This window comes from Scyliorhinus torazame, chromosome 7 (genome assembly GCF_047496885.1).
Source record: "Scyliorhinus torazame isolate Kashiwa2021f chromosome 7, sScyTor2.1, whole genome shotgun sequence".
In the NCBI taxonomy this organism is placed as follows: domain Eukaryota; kingdom Metazoa; phylum Chordata; class Chondrichthyes; order Carcharhiniformes; family Scyliorhinidae; genus Scyliorhinus; species Scyliorhinus torazame.
The window spans coordinates 70625189-70642871 of NC_092713.1; the positions used below are offsets into that span (position 1 = coordinate 70625189).

At 45.9% G+C, this 17683-nt stretch overlaps 1 protein-coding gene across 2 annotated transcripts in view; it reads right to left on the reverse strand.

Annotated features, from left to right (window-relative positions):
- LOC140426304 (zinc finger FYVE domain-containing protein 9-like) overlaps positions 1-17236 on the reverse strand; it is a 240937-nt gene extending 223701 nt beyond the window's left edge. For both annotated transcript variants that reach the window (XM_072510889.1, XM_072510887.1), the window contains exon 1: positions 17068-17236. The gene's annotated coding sequence lies outside the window, so the exon portion shown is untranslated. The remainder of the gene's footprint in view (positions 1-17067) is intronic.
- Between the last annotated feature and the right edge of the window lie 447 nt (positions 17237-17683).

Consider the following 17683-nt stretch of genomic DNA (forward strand, 5'->3'; position numbering starts at 1 on the left):
GCCTACCTGGTCCATGCCACCCAGTTTCTATCACTAAGCAAGTCCCACTTGCCTGCATTTGGCCTATATCCCTCTATACCCACCCTGCCCATGGCTTTTTAAAAGCAGTACCCGCCTCTATCACTACCTCTGGCAGCCCGTTCCAGATGCTCACCATCCTCTAGGTGAAGAAATTTCCCCTCTGGTCTCTTTTGTATCTCTCCCCTTAAACCTATGCCCTCTAGTTCTAGACTCTTCTACCTTTGGGAAAAAATGTTGACTATCTATCTTATCTATGCTCCTCATTATTTTATAAACCTCTATAAGATCACCCCCAAGCCTCCAACACTCCAGGGGAAAAAAGTCCCAGCCTATCCAGCCTCTCCTTATAACTCAGACCATCAAGTCTTGGTAGAATCCTCGTAAATCTCTTCTGCACTCTTTCTAGTTTAACAATACCCTTCCTATAATAGGGTGACCAGAACTGAACACAATATTCCATGTGTGGTCTTACCAATGTCTTGTACAACTTCAACAAGACATCCTAACTCCTGTATTCAATATTCTGACCAATAAAACCTTGCATGCTGAATGCCTTCTTCACTGCCCTGTCCGCCTGCAACTCCACCGTCAAGGAGCTATGAACCTGCACCCCTAGATCTCTTTGTTCTGTAACTCTCCCCAACTCCCTACCATTAACTGAGTAGGTCCTGCCCTGGTTTAATCTACCAAAATGAATCATCTCACATTTATCCAAATTAAACTCCATCTGACATTCATCGGCCCACTGGCCCAATTAGTCAAGATCCTGTTGCAATCTTATATAACCTACTTCACTATCCATTATGTCACCAATCTTGGTGTCATCTGCAAACTTAGTAACCAGCCTTATCGAATTTTATAAACAGTTTGCTGGTTGGTTAGTTCCACTTCTGCGGGATATGTTCAAAGATTCTCTGTTCCTGGGGGGGGGGTGTTGCCGGCCACACTGGCAAAGGCATCGATTTCCTGGATTCTGAAAAAGGAAAAGGATCCCACGGAGTGGATAATACCGATCTATTTCTCTGCTAAATGCTGCCGCTAAATTGTTGGCCAAGGTGTTGGCAACTCATATGGGGCCCTGCCTGCCGGGGGTGATTTCAGAGGAGGAGACAGGATTTGTTAAGGGCTGGCAGTTGTCGGCCAACATTAGGAGATTGGTACCTCTGGTGCTGTCGCCCTCCTCAGTGACTGAGCCAAAGCTGATTATTTCGATGGGCACGGAAAAAACGTTCAACAGGGTTGAGTGGAGATACTTCGAGATTTTGGGGCGGTTTGGCTTTGGGGCAAAATTTATCATTTGGATTAATTAGGCTTTTGTACAGGACCCCCAATGCAAGTGTCCGTACTAATGCCCTGAGCTGAGGGTACTTTCAACTGCACAGGGATGCAAGGCAGTGGTGCCCATTATCTCGGTTGTTGTTTGCCTTAGCTATTGAACTGCTAGCCATTACGCTGAAGTTGACTACCAGTGAGGGGTGGGTAGAACATGGAGGGAGGGAACATAGGGTGTCCTTATATGCGGATGATTTGCAGTTATACATCACAGACCCACTCTCCAATGTGGGGGAGATAATAGAGGTACTATGGGAGTTTGGCTAATCTGCTCATTATTACTGGGTAGCAAACATTAGGAAGGTGCGTGGTGGTTTAAGGATCCGGACTCTATATGGGGCGGATGGAGGAGGCTTTGTCCATAGGATTGAATCTGAGGGCCCGTGTTACTGCTCCACTCATGTTCTCTCCATTAAAAGTTTAGTTGAGCCCAGTGGCAATAGCCTCTTTGAGGATTTTGAATCAATTTAGGCAGCATTTTAAATTCTGTTCCATGTTGCTGTTGGTGCCAATTTGTAGGAACCATAGGTTTGTGCCATCTGGTTTAGGTTCAACGTTTACGGTATGGGAGAGGTTTAGGGATCTGTTTCTGGAGGGTTGGTTTGCCAGTCTCGATGAGATTTTGGGAGAAGTTCCAACTCCCAAGAGGGAATGTATTCAGATTCTTTGAGGTACACAAGGAGCTTGCTTTGTGTCCCCTGGTAGCGCCATCCTCGCTATGGATAGGGTCCTATTCTTGGATGAGCTGGGGGATGGAAGGATCTTAGACATTTATGGGCAGTTGTTGGCGATGCAGCAGGCATCACTGGAAGAAGTAATGAGGAAATGGGAGGACAATGTTGCCTCCAGGGTCCAGGATGTCTCAGAACGGGTAGGGGGCATCCTGAAGGGGGAGGGGAAACAGGCAGAGGTTGTGGTATATATTGGTACTAACAACATAGGCAGGAAGGGGGAGGAGGTCCTGCAGCAGGTGTTCAGCGAAGTAGGCAGAAAGTTAAAAGACAGGACCTCAAGGGTTGTAATCTCAGGATTACTCCCTGTGCCACGTGCCAGTGAGGCTAGAAATAGGAAGATAGAGCAGCTAAACAGCTGGTGTAGGAGGGAGGGTTTCAGTTATCTAGCTCTTCCAGGCAGGTGTGACCTGTATAAGGAGGACGGGTTGCATCTAAACTGGAGAGACATAAATATCCTGGCCGCGAGGTTTGCTAGTGTCACACGGGAGGGTTTAAACGAGTATGGCAGGATGGTGGGTACCGGAGCAAAAGGTCATAAGGTGAAAAAATTGAGGGAGAACTAGGAAATAGGGCCACTATGGCTCTGAGGAAGAGCAGACAGGAAGATGTTGTGAAAACAGCGGGACTGGTGGCCTGAAATGCATTATGTATTAATGCAAGAAGTAGAACAGTGTAAGGCAGATGATCTTAGAGCTTGGATGAGTACTTGGAACTATGATGTTGTTGCTATTACAGAGACCTGGTTAAGGGAAGGGCAGGATTGGCAGCTAAACATGCCAGGATTTAGCTGTTTCAAGCGGGATAGAGGGGGATGTAAAAGAGGTGGAGGAGTTGCGCTACTGGTTAGGGAGAATATCACAGCTGCGGGAGGACACCTCAGAGGGCAGCTAGGCTATATGGGGAGAGATCAGGAATAAGGAGGGTGCAGTCACAATGTTGGGGGTTTACTACAGGCCTCCCACCAGCCAGCGGGAGATAGAGGAGCAGATATGTAGACAGATTTTGTAAAGGAGTAAAAGCAACATGGTTGTTGCGATGGGAGACTTTAACTTCACCAATATTGACTGGGACTCACTTAGTGCCAGGGGCTTAGACGGGGCAGAGTTTGTAAGGAGCATCCAGGAGGGCTTCTTAAAACAATATGTAGATAGTCCAACTAGGGAAGGGGCTGTACTGGACCTGGTATTGGGGAATGAGCCCGGCCAGGTGGTAGAAGTTTCAGTAGGGGAGCATTTCAGGAACAGTGACCACAATTCAGTAAGTTTTAAACTGCTAGTGGACAAGGATAAGAGTGGTCCTTGGGTGAATGTGCTAAATTGGGGGAAGGCTAATTATAAAAATATTAGGCGGGAACTGAAGAACATAGATTGGGGGCGGATGTTTGAGGGTAAATCAACATCTGACATGTGGGAGGCTTTCAAATGTCAGTTGAAAGGAATTCAGGACCTGAGGATAAATATTGCAAATTTCGGGAACCTAGGATCACGAGAGATATTGTAGGCCTCGTCAAAAGGAAGCATTTGTCAGAGCTAAAAGGTTGGGAACAGACGAAGCCTGTGTGGAATATAAGGAAAGTAGGAAGGAACTTAAGCAAGGAGCCAGGAGGGCCAAAAGGGGTTACGAAACGTCATTTGCAAATAGGGTTAAGGAAAATCCCAAGGCTTTTTACACGTACATAAAAAGCAAGAGGGTAGCCAGGAAAAGGGTTGGCCCACTGAAGGACAGGGGAGGGAATCTATGTGTGGAGCCAGAGGAAATGGGCGGGGTACTAAATGAATACTTTGCATCAGTATAGAGAACATCTAAGACCCTCAGAAGGTAAGTAAGTGATTTTTACTCATTTTTCCTTTTGTACCTTTTTCAAATTGTGTGTGTCGGGGGGAAACTGAAGTGACATCACAGAAAAGCTGTGGCCCGAGTGGTTGGTTGGGAATCTACACTAAATTAAAAAAATTAAGCATTGGTAACTAATTAAACATAATTACTTAATTATAATTTAGAGGGGTATCTAAGCCAGAGATCGGAGAGTACTATATTTAGCTTTCGCATTTATCATAGAATTTACAGTGCAGCAGGAGGCCATTCGGCCCATCGAGTCTGCACCGGCTCTTGGAAAGAGCACCCTACCCAAGGTCTTTCGCATTTATATTAGAAATCTAGTGCTAGGAAACAGTAACTTTGAAAAAATTTTAAATATATATAATTTTTTATTTTTTTTAAACTTTCAATTTTAATTAATTGACGCAATGTCAGTTAGAGGGGTGCAGTGCTCTGACTGTGAGATGCGGCAGGTCCGGGAGGCTTCCAGCGTCCCGGATTGCTTCATCTGCAGAAAGTGCACCCAACAGGAGCTCCTCACAGACCGCATGGTTCGGTTGGAGCAGCAATTGGATGCACTTAGGAGCATGCAGGTGGCGGAAAGCGTCATAGATTGCAGTTATATAAATGTGGTCACACCCAAGGTGCAGGCAGAGAAATGGGTGACCACCAAAAAGGGCAAGCAGTCAGTGCAGGAATCCCGTGGTTGTCCCCCTCTCGAACAGGTATACCCCTTTGGATACTGTCGGGGGGGATAGCCTATCAGGGGAAAACAGCAGCAGCCAGAGCAGTGGCACCACGGCTGGCTCTGATGTTCAGAAGGGAGGGTCAAAGCGCAGAAGAGCAATAGTAATAGGGGACTCTATAGTCAGGGGCACAGATAGGCGCTTCTGTGGACGTGAAAGAGACTCCAGGATGGTATGTTGCCTCCCTGGTGCCAGGGTCCAGGATGTCTCCGAACGGGTAGAGGGCATCCTGAAGGGGGAGGGCAAACAGGCAGAGGTCATTGTACATATTGGTACTAACGACATAGGCAGGAAGGGGCATGAGGTCCTGCAGCAGGAGTTCAGGGAGCTAGGCAGAAAGTTAAAAGACAGGACCTCTAGGGTTGTAATCTCGGGATTACTCCCTGTGCCACGTGCCAGTGAGGCTAGAAATAGGAAGATAGAGCAGCTAAACACGTGGCTAAACAGCTGGTGTAGGAGGGGGGGTTTCCGTTATCTGGACCACTGGGAGCTCTTCCGGGGCAGGTGTGACCTATATAAGAAGGACGGGTTGCATCTAAACCAGAGAGGCATAAATATCCTGGCCACGAGGTTTGCTAGTGTCACACGGGGGGGGTTTAAACTAGTATGGCAGGGGGGTGGGCACGGGAGCAATAGGTCAGAAGGTGAGAGCATTGAGCGAGAACTAAGGAATAGGGACAGTGGGGCTCTGAAGCAGAGCAGACAGGGAGAAGCTGCTGAACACAGCGGGTCTGGTGGCCTGAAGTGCATATGTTTTAATGCAAGAAGTATTACGGGTAAGGCAGATGAACTTAGAGCTTGGATTAGCACTTGGAACTATGATGTTGTTGCCATTACAGAGACCTGGTTGAGGGAAGGGCAGGATTGGCAGCTAAACGTTCCAGGTTTTAGATGTTTCAGGCGGGATAGAGATGGATGTAAAAGGGGAGTTGCGCTACTGGTTAGGGAGAATATCACAGCTGTACTGCGGGAGGACACCTCAGAGGGCAGTGAGGCTATATGGGTAGAGATCAGGAATAAGAAGGGTGCAGTCACAATGTTGGGGGTTTACTACAGGCCTCCCAACAGCCAGCGGGAGATAGAGGAGCAGATAGGTAGACAGATTTTGGAAAAGAGTAAAAACAACAGGGTTGTGGTGATGGGAGACTTCAACTTCCCCAATATTGACTGGGACTCACTTAGTGCCAGGGGCTTAGACGGGGCAGAGTTTGTAAGGAGCATCCAGGAGGGCTTCTTAAAACAATATGTAGACAGTCCAACTAGAGAAGGGGCGGTACTGGACCTGGCATTGGGGAATGAGCCCAGCCAGGTGGTAGATGTTTCAGTAGGGGAGCATTTCGGTAACAGTGTCCACAATTCAGCAAGTTTTAAAGTTCTGGTGGACAAGGATAAGAGTGGTCCTAGGATGAATGTGCTAAATTGGGGGAAGGCTAATTATAACAATATTAGGCGGGAACTGAAGAACATAGATTGGGGGCGGATGTTTGAGGGAAAGCCTCCCACATCTGACATGTGGGAGGCTTTCAAGTGTCAGTTGAAAGGAATTCAGGACCGGCATGTTCCTGTGAGGAAGAAGGATAAATACGGCAATTTTTGGGAACCTTGGATAACGTGAGATATTGTAGGCCTCGTCAAAAAGAAAGAGGCATTTGTCAGGGCTAAAAGGCTGGGAACAGACGAAGCCTGCGTGGAATATAAGGAAAGTAGGAAGGAACTTAAGCAAGGAGTCAGGAGGGCTAGAAGGGGTCACAAAGTAATTGGCAAATAGGGTTAAGGAAAATCCCAAGGCTTTTTACACGTACATAAAAAGCAAGAGAGTAGCCAGGGAAAGGGTTGGCCCACTGAGGGATAGGCAAGGGAATCTATGTGTGGAGCCAGAGGAAATGGGCGAGGTACTAAATGAATACTTTGCATCAGTATTCATCAAAGAGAAGAAATTGGTAGATGTTGAGTCTGGAGAAGGGTGTGTAGATAGCCTGGGTCACATTGAGATCCAAAAAGACGAGGTGTTGGGTGTCTTAAAAAATATTACGGTAAATAAGTCCCCAGTGCCTGATGGGATCTACCCCAGAATACTGAAGGAAGCTGGAGAGGAAATTGCTGAGGCCTTGACAGAAATCTTTGGATCCTCACTGTCTTCAGGGGATGTCACGGAGGACTGGAGAATAGCCAATGTTGTTCCTCTGTTTAAGAAGGGTAGCAAGGATAATCCAGGGAACTACAGGCCGGAGGGCCTTACTTCAGTGGTAGGGAAATTACTGGAGAGAATTCTTCGAGACAGGATCTACTCCCATTTGAAAGCAAATGGACGTATTAGTGAGAGGCAGCATGGTTTTGTGAAGGGGAGGTCGTGTCTCACTAACTTGATAGAGTTTTTCGAGGAGGTCACTAGGATGATTGATGCAGGTAGGGCAGTGGATGTTGTCTATATGGACTTCAGTAAGGCCTTTGACAAGGTCCCTCATGGTAGACTAGTACAAAAGGTGAAGTCACACGGGATCAGGGGTGAGCTGGCAAGGTGGATACAGAACTGGCTAGGTCATGGAAGGCAGAGAGTAGCAATGGAAGGATGCTTTTCTAATTGGAGGGCTGTGACTAGTGGTGTTCCACAGGGATCAGTGCTGGGACCTTTGCTGTTTGTAGTATATATAAATGATTTGGAGGAAAATGTAACTGGTCTGACTAGTAAGTTTGCAGACGACACAAAGGTTGGTGGAATTGCGGATAGCGATGAGGACTGTCAGAGGATACAGCAGGATTTAGATTGTTTGGAGACATGGGCGGAGAGATGGCAGATGGAGTTTAATCCGGACAAATGTGAGGTAATGCATTTTGGAAGGTCTAATGCAGGTAGGGAATATACAGTGAATGGTAGAACCCTCAAGAGTATTGAAAGTCAAAGAGATCTAGGAGTACAGGTCCACAGGTCACTGAAAGGGGCAACACAGGTGGAGAAGGTAGTCAAGAAGGCAGACAGCATGCTTGCCTTCATTGGCCGGGGCATTGAGTATAAGAATTGGCAAGTCATGTTGCAGCTGTATAGAACCTTAGTTAGGCCACACTTGGAGTATAGTGTTCAATTCTGGTCGCCACACTACCAGAAGGATGTGGAGGCTTTAGAGAGGGTGCAGAAGAGATTTACCAGAATGTTGCCTGATATGGAGGGCATTAGCTAGGAGCGGTTGAATAAACTCGGTTTGTTCTCACTGGAACAAAGGAGGTGGAGGGGCGACCTGATAGAGGTCTACAACATTATGAGGGGCATAGACAGAGTGGATAGTCAGAGGCTTTTCCCCGGGGTAGAGGGGTCAATCCCTAGGGGGCATAGGTTTAAGGTGAGAGGGGCAAGGTTTAGAGTAGATGTACGAGGCAAGTTTTTTTACGCAGAGGGTAGTGGGTGCCTGGAACTCGCTACTGGAGGAGGTGGTGGAAGCAGGGACGATAGTGACATTTAAGGGGCATCTTGACAAATACATGAATAGGATGGGAATAGAGGGATACGGACCCAGGAAGTGTAGAAGATTGTAGTTTAGTCGGGCAGCATGGTCGGCACGGGCTTGGAGGGCCGAAGGGCCTGTTCCTGTGCTGTATGTTTCTTTGTTCATTCACCAAAGAGAAGGAATTAGTAGATGTTGAGTCTGGAGAAGGGTGTGTAGATAGCCTGGGTCACATTGAGATCCCAAAAGACGAGGTGTTAGGCGTCTTGAAATATATTAAGGTGGATATGTCCCCAGGGCCTGATGGGGTCTACCCCAGAATATTGAAGGAAGCAAGAGAGGAAATTGCTGAGGCCTTGACAGAAATCTTTGGATCCTCACTGTCTTCAGGTGATATCCCGGAGGACTGGAGAATAGCCAATGTTGTTCCTTTGTTTAAGAAGGGTAGTAAGAATAATCCAGGGAACTACTGGCTGGTGAGCCTTACTTCAGTGGTAGGGAAATTACTGGAGAGAATTCTTCGAGACAGGATCTACTCCCATTTGGAAACAAGTGGTCGCATTAGCGAGAGGCAGTTTTGTGAAGGGGAGGTCGTCCCTCACTAACTTGATAAGAGTTTTTTGAAGGAGGTCACAAAGATGATTGATGCAGGTAGGGCAGTGGATGTTGGCTATATGGATTTCAGTAAGACTTGGTCATAGAAGGCAGAGAGTAGCAATGGAAGGGTGCTTTTCTGATTGGAAGGCTGTGACTAGTGGTGTTCCGCAGGGATCAGTGCTGGGACCTTTGCTGTTTGCAGTAAAAAGGAAAATGTCTGAGTAGTAAGTTTGCAGACAACACAAAGGTTGGTGGAATTGCAGATAGCGATGAGGACTGTCAGAGGGTACAGCAGGATTTAGATTGTTTGGAGACTTGGCGAGATGGCAGATGGAGTTTAATCCGGTCAAATGTGAGGTAATGCATTTTGGAAGGTCTAATACAGGTAGGGAATATACAGTGAATAGTGGAACCCTCAAGAGTATTGACAGTCAGAGATCTTGGTGCAGCATGGTTGGTGCTGACTTGGAGGACCGAAGAGCCTGTTCCTGTTCTGTACTTTTCTTTGTTCTTTGACAAGTTGGGTTTCGTTTTCAAATGGGGTGAGGGGGTGGAACGAGGCACCGCATAGGGTTAACTTCACCTTGTGTGCAAGGTTAAGTCTGATACAGTTCAAAGTGGTGCACAGGGTGCCCCTGATGCATGGATGAGTGGGTTCTTCTTGGGGGTGGAGGACAGGTTGAGCTGTGTTCTAGAGGACCGGCGAACCACAGGCACATGTTCTAGTCCTGTCTCAAGCTTGTTCATTTTTGGAACCCCTTTTTTGAAAGAAATGTCAGAAATTTGATGTCGCCTTTATAGCTTTTAGCAAGGTTTTTATCAAGGTCCCAATTGCAGATTGCTCATAAAAATAAAAATCCATGAGATCCAAAGCCAAGAGGCAAGTTGGATCCAAAATTAGTTCATAGTCAAGCAGCAAAGGGTAATAGACAATGGGTATTTTTGTGACTAGAAGGTTGTTGTAGTTCTTCAGGGCTCGGTACAAGGTTCCTTGCTTTTTGTGGTACATCTCAAATGATTTGGATTTGAATGTAGACAATTTGATGAAGTAAGAGTTTTGCAGATTATATAAAATTGGCCCCATATTTGATAATGTGAAAGGAAGCTATGGACAGTAGGCAGACATCTATGGATTAGTCAGGTAGGTAGAACAGTGACAAATGGAGCTCAACTGGGTGAAACGTGAGATTATACATTTGAGAAAGGGTAATAAAACAAAATAATACACAGTAAATAGTGGGGTACAAAAGAGAAGGAACAGAAAGCGTTTAGTCCATGCCCACAGACCCCTGGACTTGTAGAGGAGGCTGACAAGGCAGCATATGGGAAACGTATATTCTCTGCTTTGGCTAATAAAGGCAAGAGGAAAGAGGTTATGCTCGGACTGTGTCAAACACTATATTAGAACATAGAATATAGTGCAGAAGGCCATTCGGCCCATCAAGTCTGCACCCCATCCCTGTAACCCAATAACCCCTCCTAATCTTTTTGGACACTAAGGGTAATTTAGCATGGCCAATCCACCTAACCTGCACGTCTTTGGACTGTGGGAAGAAACCGGAGTACCCGGAGGAAACCCACGCAGATACGGGGAGAACGTGCCGACTCCACACAGTGACCCAGTGGGGAATTGAACCCTGGCACTGTGAAGCCACAGTGCTAGCTACTTGTGTTACCATGCTGCCTACAAATTCTGCTATATTCTAGTCACTGCACTAGAGGAAAAATGTGATTGCACTAGAGAGGATTCAGTTCGCTGCCTGAAGACAGGTCTTTGGCAATTATTCACTGCATCACAGCACTTTACTATGGATAGGGCAAGGAGGCAGACTCCAGGTCTATCACAGCCAGATGAGGACCGAATTCTGAGCTGCTGGAGGTTAATCTGATCGACACGTGAACCACCCCAGCCAACTTTGCTAACCAGTCCCCCACTAGAGCAGGCTCAGAGGAGATTAAAAAGATATTACCCGGATTGGCGAACTTTAATTATGAGGAAAGATAGGCTGGGTGATTTTCTTTGGCATAGAGGCTAAGGGGAGACCTAATTGAAGTGTACAAAATTAGGAGGGTTGCAGGTAGGAATGCCCTATTCTCCTTATTTGAGCAACCTATAACCTGGGAGCTTAGTTTTAGGATAGGAGATGGAAGCTTTAATGGGGATTCAAAGAACAAGCTTTTCCACCCAGAGGGTGGTAGGCATCTGGAATTAACTGCCTGAAAGGGTGGTAATAGCATAGCGGGTAGCACTGTTGGTTCCAACTCCAGGGTCCAAGGTTCGATTCCCGACTTGGGTCACTGTCTGTGTGGAGTCTGCACTTTCTCCCAGTGTCTGCGTGGGTTTCCTCCCACAAGTTCCGAAAGACATGCTGTTAGGTAATTTGGACATTCTGAATTCCAGGATTTTATGGCCAAGGAAGGTGCATTCATAAAACAGCCAGCAGGTTGAGTATCAACCTGCAGAATCCTTGCAACACATGCCAAGGGCAGGCGGAAGGCAGGAGGCACTCCTGGTCAGCCATGCTTGATGTGGAATGCCACCCTTTAATTATAAGCCTCTTTCAACAGGCTAACGACCTGTTTCAGGGAATACTGGCTATGGGAACAGATGAAAGTCTGCCTTGTGCACCACAAGGATTCCATCATAACCCATAATTGTTTTTAGGCTGAGCTGGAGACATGCAGTGAATGCAAATCAAAGAGATGATAATTGCTGTTTCAACAAGAAAATGAATATTCTCAAGAAACTTCCAACTTCACTACAATAGTTCAATTTGCAACTTGTTATTCTTAAAGTACCCACAAGTAGTTTCACATCTACACTATGGTCTATAAATAATTGGGATATGAAATTAGCCCAAAACAATTTTAAAAATGTAAAGGAAGATATAACCAGAGAATAGTGTTTCCTAATCACCAACTTCGATGAAATAATCATGAAATCGCTATCAAATCTCACAGTCCAGTCTGCATTCCTCAGTACACGAGAACAGAAAGTATTATATGTACCATCGGACAAGCATAAGCAGCCCAGTGGATTGCAGAATAGAAATGTCTATGTTTGAAGAAAAGCATCTCTGTAGAAGCATTCTCCAGCCAACTTGTGTTATAATATTTGATCTGCAGCCTATATGCCCAACAAAATGGGACAATTCATGTAAAATCAGGACTTTATACTGAAGTCACAACAGTAGTTCTGGTCAATTTCCAGTTACCTTTAACCACTAGCAGCGATTTCAAATGCATAATTTCCCTCACGGCAAAAATGGTGCAGGTGTTCTGCATTATTGCCCTGCCATCCTTTTCAAATGCAGACTAAACTCTACCTTAAGCAAAACAAGATATACTGATAATTAACACGTCCTACATAGAAGTTTTGCTGTAGTTATCGCCAATCCCTTAATGGAAGAAGTGCACTATCAGAAGTTACAACTCTGGCCCTTCAGAAAGCAATAAAGCTTACTTCTAAACATCTCTGCTTTCATTTTCATGAGTTTTCAATCTATTTTGGCGTCAACAATCCAACCACGGCAAAATGTTATCTTTTTTTAAAAACTAAATACAAATGTTTCTATGTTGCAGAGTACCAATGCATCAATTACTTGCATGATTGCCTAAAATTGTATTTATATTGAAGAACACCTAAAGAAATCTTAATCAGACAGAAATGCACAGATATTAAGAATGCTGACAAAAAGCTTGGTCAAAAGATGGCTTTTGTGAAAGATTGTATGGTGTATTCGGCAACACTAAGACATGGACTGCTGGAATTACAGCTTCCAATTATGGCATGGAGGAATCAATTGTACAACAGCCTAGGAGCTTAGGGATGATGGCTGTGGGGTTGCAGGAGATTACAAAATAGGGAGGCAGGCATGAGACCATTAAAGAATTTCAACACAAGGAGGATTTAAAATTTCCGGCAATGAAGGGCAAGCACAGAACTGCTCAGTGAGTGAGATCTGGTGCACTTTAAGATGCAGGGTTTTGGATGAGCTGCAGTTTATGAGGGGTGAATGATGATGGGGAGACTAGCCAAGAAAGTGCTGTAATAGTAGAGACTAGAGGTGACAAAAGCATGGATTCAAATTTTCAGCAGCAGGAGGCAAGCAGTGTTTCAGCAGCAGGAGGCAGGCAGTGTTCCCTTTTATGTCACATTGGGTCAGTAGTTCAATTCAGGGTCAACTGGAATGCAGAGGTTCCAAACAGTATAAGTCGAACACGAGACAAGAGACTCGGGTGAGACGCTGACTTAGACGAATTTACAGAGTTTGTGATGAGGACCAAAGACAATGGATTCAGTTTTCAATGTTTAAGTAGAGAAAACTGCCATCCATCCAGGACTTAAGAGTCAGTGGGGGTCAAGATAGATGGAGGAGAACAGCATGGTGGCACAGTGGTTAGCACTGCTGCCTCAAGGACCCAGGTTCGATCCCGGCCCCTGTCCGTGAGGAGTTTGCACATTCTCCCCGTGTCTGCATGGGTCTCGCGCCCACAATCCAAAGATGTGCAGGGAAGGTGGATTGGCCATGCTAAATTGCCCCTTAATTGGAAAAGAAAAAGAATTGGGTAATCTAAATGTTTTTTTTCTTTGAAAGACAGATGGTGGGGAAATAAGAGCTGGGTGTCAACATACATGTAGATCCTGACCCCATGTCTTTGGATAATATTGTCAATATAGAAGGGTGTAAGAGACAGATTCTTCAGAAATTCCAGAGCAAAAATGTAAAATTGGATATCCCAAGACTCTGGTGAATTTTACTACTCAACTTAATCTCTCTCATAGGCTAATCTTGTTGTTTGTGTGGTTAGGGAAGGTGTGCTCCAAAGGGGATGGCAATCCAGTGGGGGGTTCGGCCCTTCCGAATTTCCTACACTATTCCTGGGCGGCAAATACGACAAGGGGCAGGGCTAGAGTAGGGCGATGGAGGCCTTATGGGTGCGGATGGAGGTGGATTCCTGTAAGGGGTCTGGGTTGCAGGCGTTGGCTACGACGCCGCTACCATTCGCCCGGGGAAGTATTCAGGTAGTCCTGTGGTGGTAGCCACGCTGAAGATTTGGAGGCAATTCCAGCAGCTCTTTAGGTTGAGGGCAGGCTCAAGGCGGGATGCCTATAAAAGAGGAAGCCATGGATTTGAGCCGGGGAGGATGAATGCGAGGTTCCAGGGATGGGAGGAGAGAGGGGTGAAGCAGAGGAAGGATTTGTTCTTGGAGGGGCAGTTTGCAAGCTTGGAGGTGTTGAGGGGGGTGGGGGTGGAACTTCGCAAGAAAGGTCTTCCAGAGCTTCCCAGTGGCACCGTCCTCTTTGTTGTTAGAACAGGTGCTGCCAGTGATAAGGCTGGAGTTGTTTCGGCAATTTATGGAAGGATCATGGGAGGAAGATAAGGTGTCCAGGGAAGGGATTAAGACCAAGTGGGTGGTGGAGCTGGGGATGGCGTTGGAGGAGGGATTATGGTGCGAGATGCTGTGGAGGGTTAACGCCTCAACCTTGTGCGCGAGGCTGGAGTTGATTCAATTAAAAGTGATGCACAGGGTGCATTTAACGAAAGCAAGGAGGAGCCAGCTGTTTGTGGGGGTGGATAGCTGCGAGCGGTGCGGGAGGGGCCCAACTAATCTTGTTCATATGTTCTGATCCTGTCTGAAGTTGGAGAAATTTGACGGACGTTTGTCAGCACCATGTCAGTGGTTCTACACGTGGATTTGGAGCCTGAACCTCTGGAGGTCATATTAGGGGTGTCAGATCTGCCAGGGTTGCAGAAGGGTGTGGGGGCGGATGTCTTAGCCTTGTTGATCGCTCGCTGACGGGCTCTGTTGGGGTTGAGATCAGTTTCTCCCCCACTGTGCCTTGGTGTGGCTGGGGGACTAATGAAGTTCCTGTACTTGGAGACGGTGAAACTTGCCCTGAGAGAGGCAGATGAGGGGTTCCATAGAGATGGAGTTTGTTTATTTTACACTTTGGGAATCTGGTTCCCATCAAAGGGTCAAAGGGTAGAGGGTGGGTAGTTTGGGGGGGGGGGGGGGGGGGGGGAAGAGAATAGAGACAGAAGTTTGTCCTTATTTTTTTTTTAAATGTTGAAAACTTGAAAAATATATATTTTTTTAAACTTAATCTCTCTCATTGATCCTGCACCACATATTTGAATTGTTGTACTTATTGCACCGTGAATGCTTACAAAGACGGAGAAATGCCATTCAGCTCAGTAGTGCTACACATTAAGTTGTCATTTAATTTGCCTTGAAAACTTCTGCAGTAGAATGTCCTCAAGTTATCTTTGAAGAAACCAACATTCTTGATATTTACTGCATTAGTTTATACGAAGCGGTCTCCAATCTCTTGTTTGCATGTACTTTCCGAAATTCAGAATTTCAATTAACAACTTCAAATCTACTCATTTTTTTAAAAAATGTTATTTGCTGATTCAAAAAAAATCATGGAATCTAAATCTTAAGCACAAATAAGTTCTTAACTGCAAACATCTACTCTTGTTTTCCTTTGGTGACAGCATTGGCTCAGCAGTAGCACGCTCACCTCAGTCACAAGGTCAAGTCGTATTGTAAAGACTCAAACCCATAATCTAGGCTGACAATCTAGCACTGGAGTGTTGCATTCTTGGAGGCACTACTCAAATTAAACAGTAAATTGAGGCCCATCTTCAACATGCAGGTGGCACCAAAAATCCCATGGTACTATTTGAAGAGGAAGCGGAAGAACCATGAGCGTCCTGGCCAATACGTGCACCTCAACTAACACCACCAAACCTAAAAAGTGCTTTAACATGCCCTGAGGTGGCGAAAGACAATGCAATTCAAAATTTCTTTCCCCATATCTTTTCCATACACTTTGTACAATTCTCGTTAAAATGTTATAGTCTCTGCCACAATGGTTTTCGTAAAATGTCATTATAATAACCTTGCGAAAGAAAATGATCTGCTCTCTTTTTCTTCTATTAATAATCACATATTTATCTAAAAATCTTCAATTTAAAATGTTAAGTGTTTAAACTTAACCTTCTCTATTCCAGTGAAATAAACCAATTCTCCGCGCGCTTATTCATAAACACAACCGCCCACCTCACTCTTTAATATTTTAAGACCAAATCTTTAATCCTTATTAAATTACGAACTTAATTTCTTAACACTAACAAAGGAAGCGGCATAACTCATTCATGGTACACTGCAGAGATATATTCATCTCGCTTTCTCCATTAAATAATCAGACTTGTTTTACAGACTAAATATATCGCACTGAGAAACGCAACTGGCATAGCAACGGTAAACCCATTCTGGTGACTATTTATCTGAAGCGTTTCGCTTCTTTCCAGCAATACATCGGACAAACAAACTTCGTTTTTGAAAATTAACGAATAAAAAAAGGAGATCTGACATGGGCCACTCAATATGTTGCAGCTTTTGCCCATTCTGGTGACCAGAGCTATTTATCGTAAGTAAAAGAAAAAGCACCAAACATAGGCGATAAACCCCCAGCTTTACTCAAATCCCGTCCCCATAAGTAATAACAGTTATGAACAAAACTGTTGAGAGATAGAATCCTTCCCTGGACACAGCAAGGAGAAAATAAGTATTAAACCAACAACTGATCACACATTTGTTTTGGATCCAAAAAGCGTGCTGGAGTATTTCATCGCTGTCATTGTTTGCGGTTTAGAACAGAAGCCCGAGATGAATAATGATAAAACTTTTATAGCATGATTCTGCGGCACATTGTTGATGGGAGGAAGAGAGGGCAACAAATCCCCTCATTCTCACTAGTTCATCAAATCGACACTTGAGAGAAATAAATGCCTTGTGAAACCTACGTGTCTTCGGAATGTGCAAAGCAGCTTTTACAAATGCACAAGAATACAAATGTACAGAAACGCTCGTCAGGTAAAGCCGAGCCAGATCCATCCGTAATCAAAACGCAGTAGTAGCGCTGTAAAGTCCAGGATTTATACCCTGTAACATAAATGACTGCTATCCCCTTCCCTTTTGTACCGGATCGGTTTAATCCGCAGTATTTAAATCTCAAACTGGTAACAAAATTCAAACACTTGCAGACTCTTCGTGGACACTACAACAATAACCTCCCCCCCCCCCCCCCCCCCCCCCCCCCAAAAAAAACACACACACAAAAACAAAACCCAACACGTTAATAAAGGAAAAAACGGGAGACTAATTCCTGTGCTGTGCTTTCTAGGCCTGCCCGAAACATCGGAGTATCTGCTTCAGGGATATCCGCAAAGCACACGCTGGCCCACGGCTGCCACCTCCTCCACCGGGCGCATTATCCAGCGAGCGAGCCCTCAGGGTCACTCGGGGAGGGAGGACGCTTCGATCCAACCCTTTAAACGTTCACATCGCTCCCGGGCTTTTCTTCCTTACCAGACGGTGGGCTCGGCGCTTCCAACACGGGGGGTTGAAAGATTTCGTCGTGGGGGCCCCCACACGCACACAGAAGCTGCTGCCGCTTCTATTCGTCTTGCATCTTAATGGGAAAGATCCGCAGCGTTTTCCCCGCTCCGACGTCGACATCAACCCAACAGCCATCCATCACGCGCTTGACGTTTGGAAAATACGAGCAGTGACCTTCCAACCGCCAATCGGAGCGCGCCATCCGGCCTGACCAATCCGCGCGCGCCATCCGGCCTAACCAATCCGCGCGCGCTATCGGGCCTGACCAATTCGCGTGCCTCGTCCCCAACACCCGCCTCTCACCCCCTGCCGCCGGCCAATAGGCGGCCATGGCGGCTGAGCAGACAGCCAATGGGACGTGGGGACTTCGAAGGGCCCGATTCCAATTGGCACAGGATTTTACCTGTCCCCTGTGAACAGCCAATGGGGTCTCTGGTCGCAGGAGCTGCCGCGAAAGGAGCCAGCCGATTTGGCGCATTTGTTGCTTTGCTTTCTATTGAAACAGCGGAGAAGGGCATGGAGTCACAGAAATACACACAAAACATTAAAACGTCCATTGTTTACATAAAATCCTTCAGTTAATTTC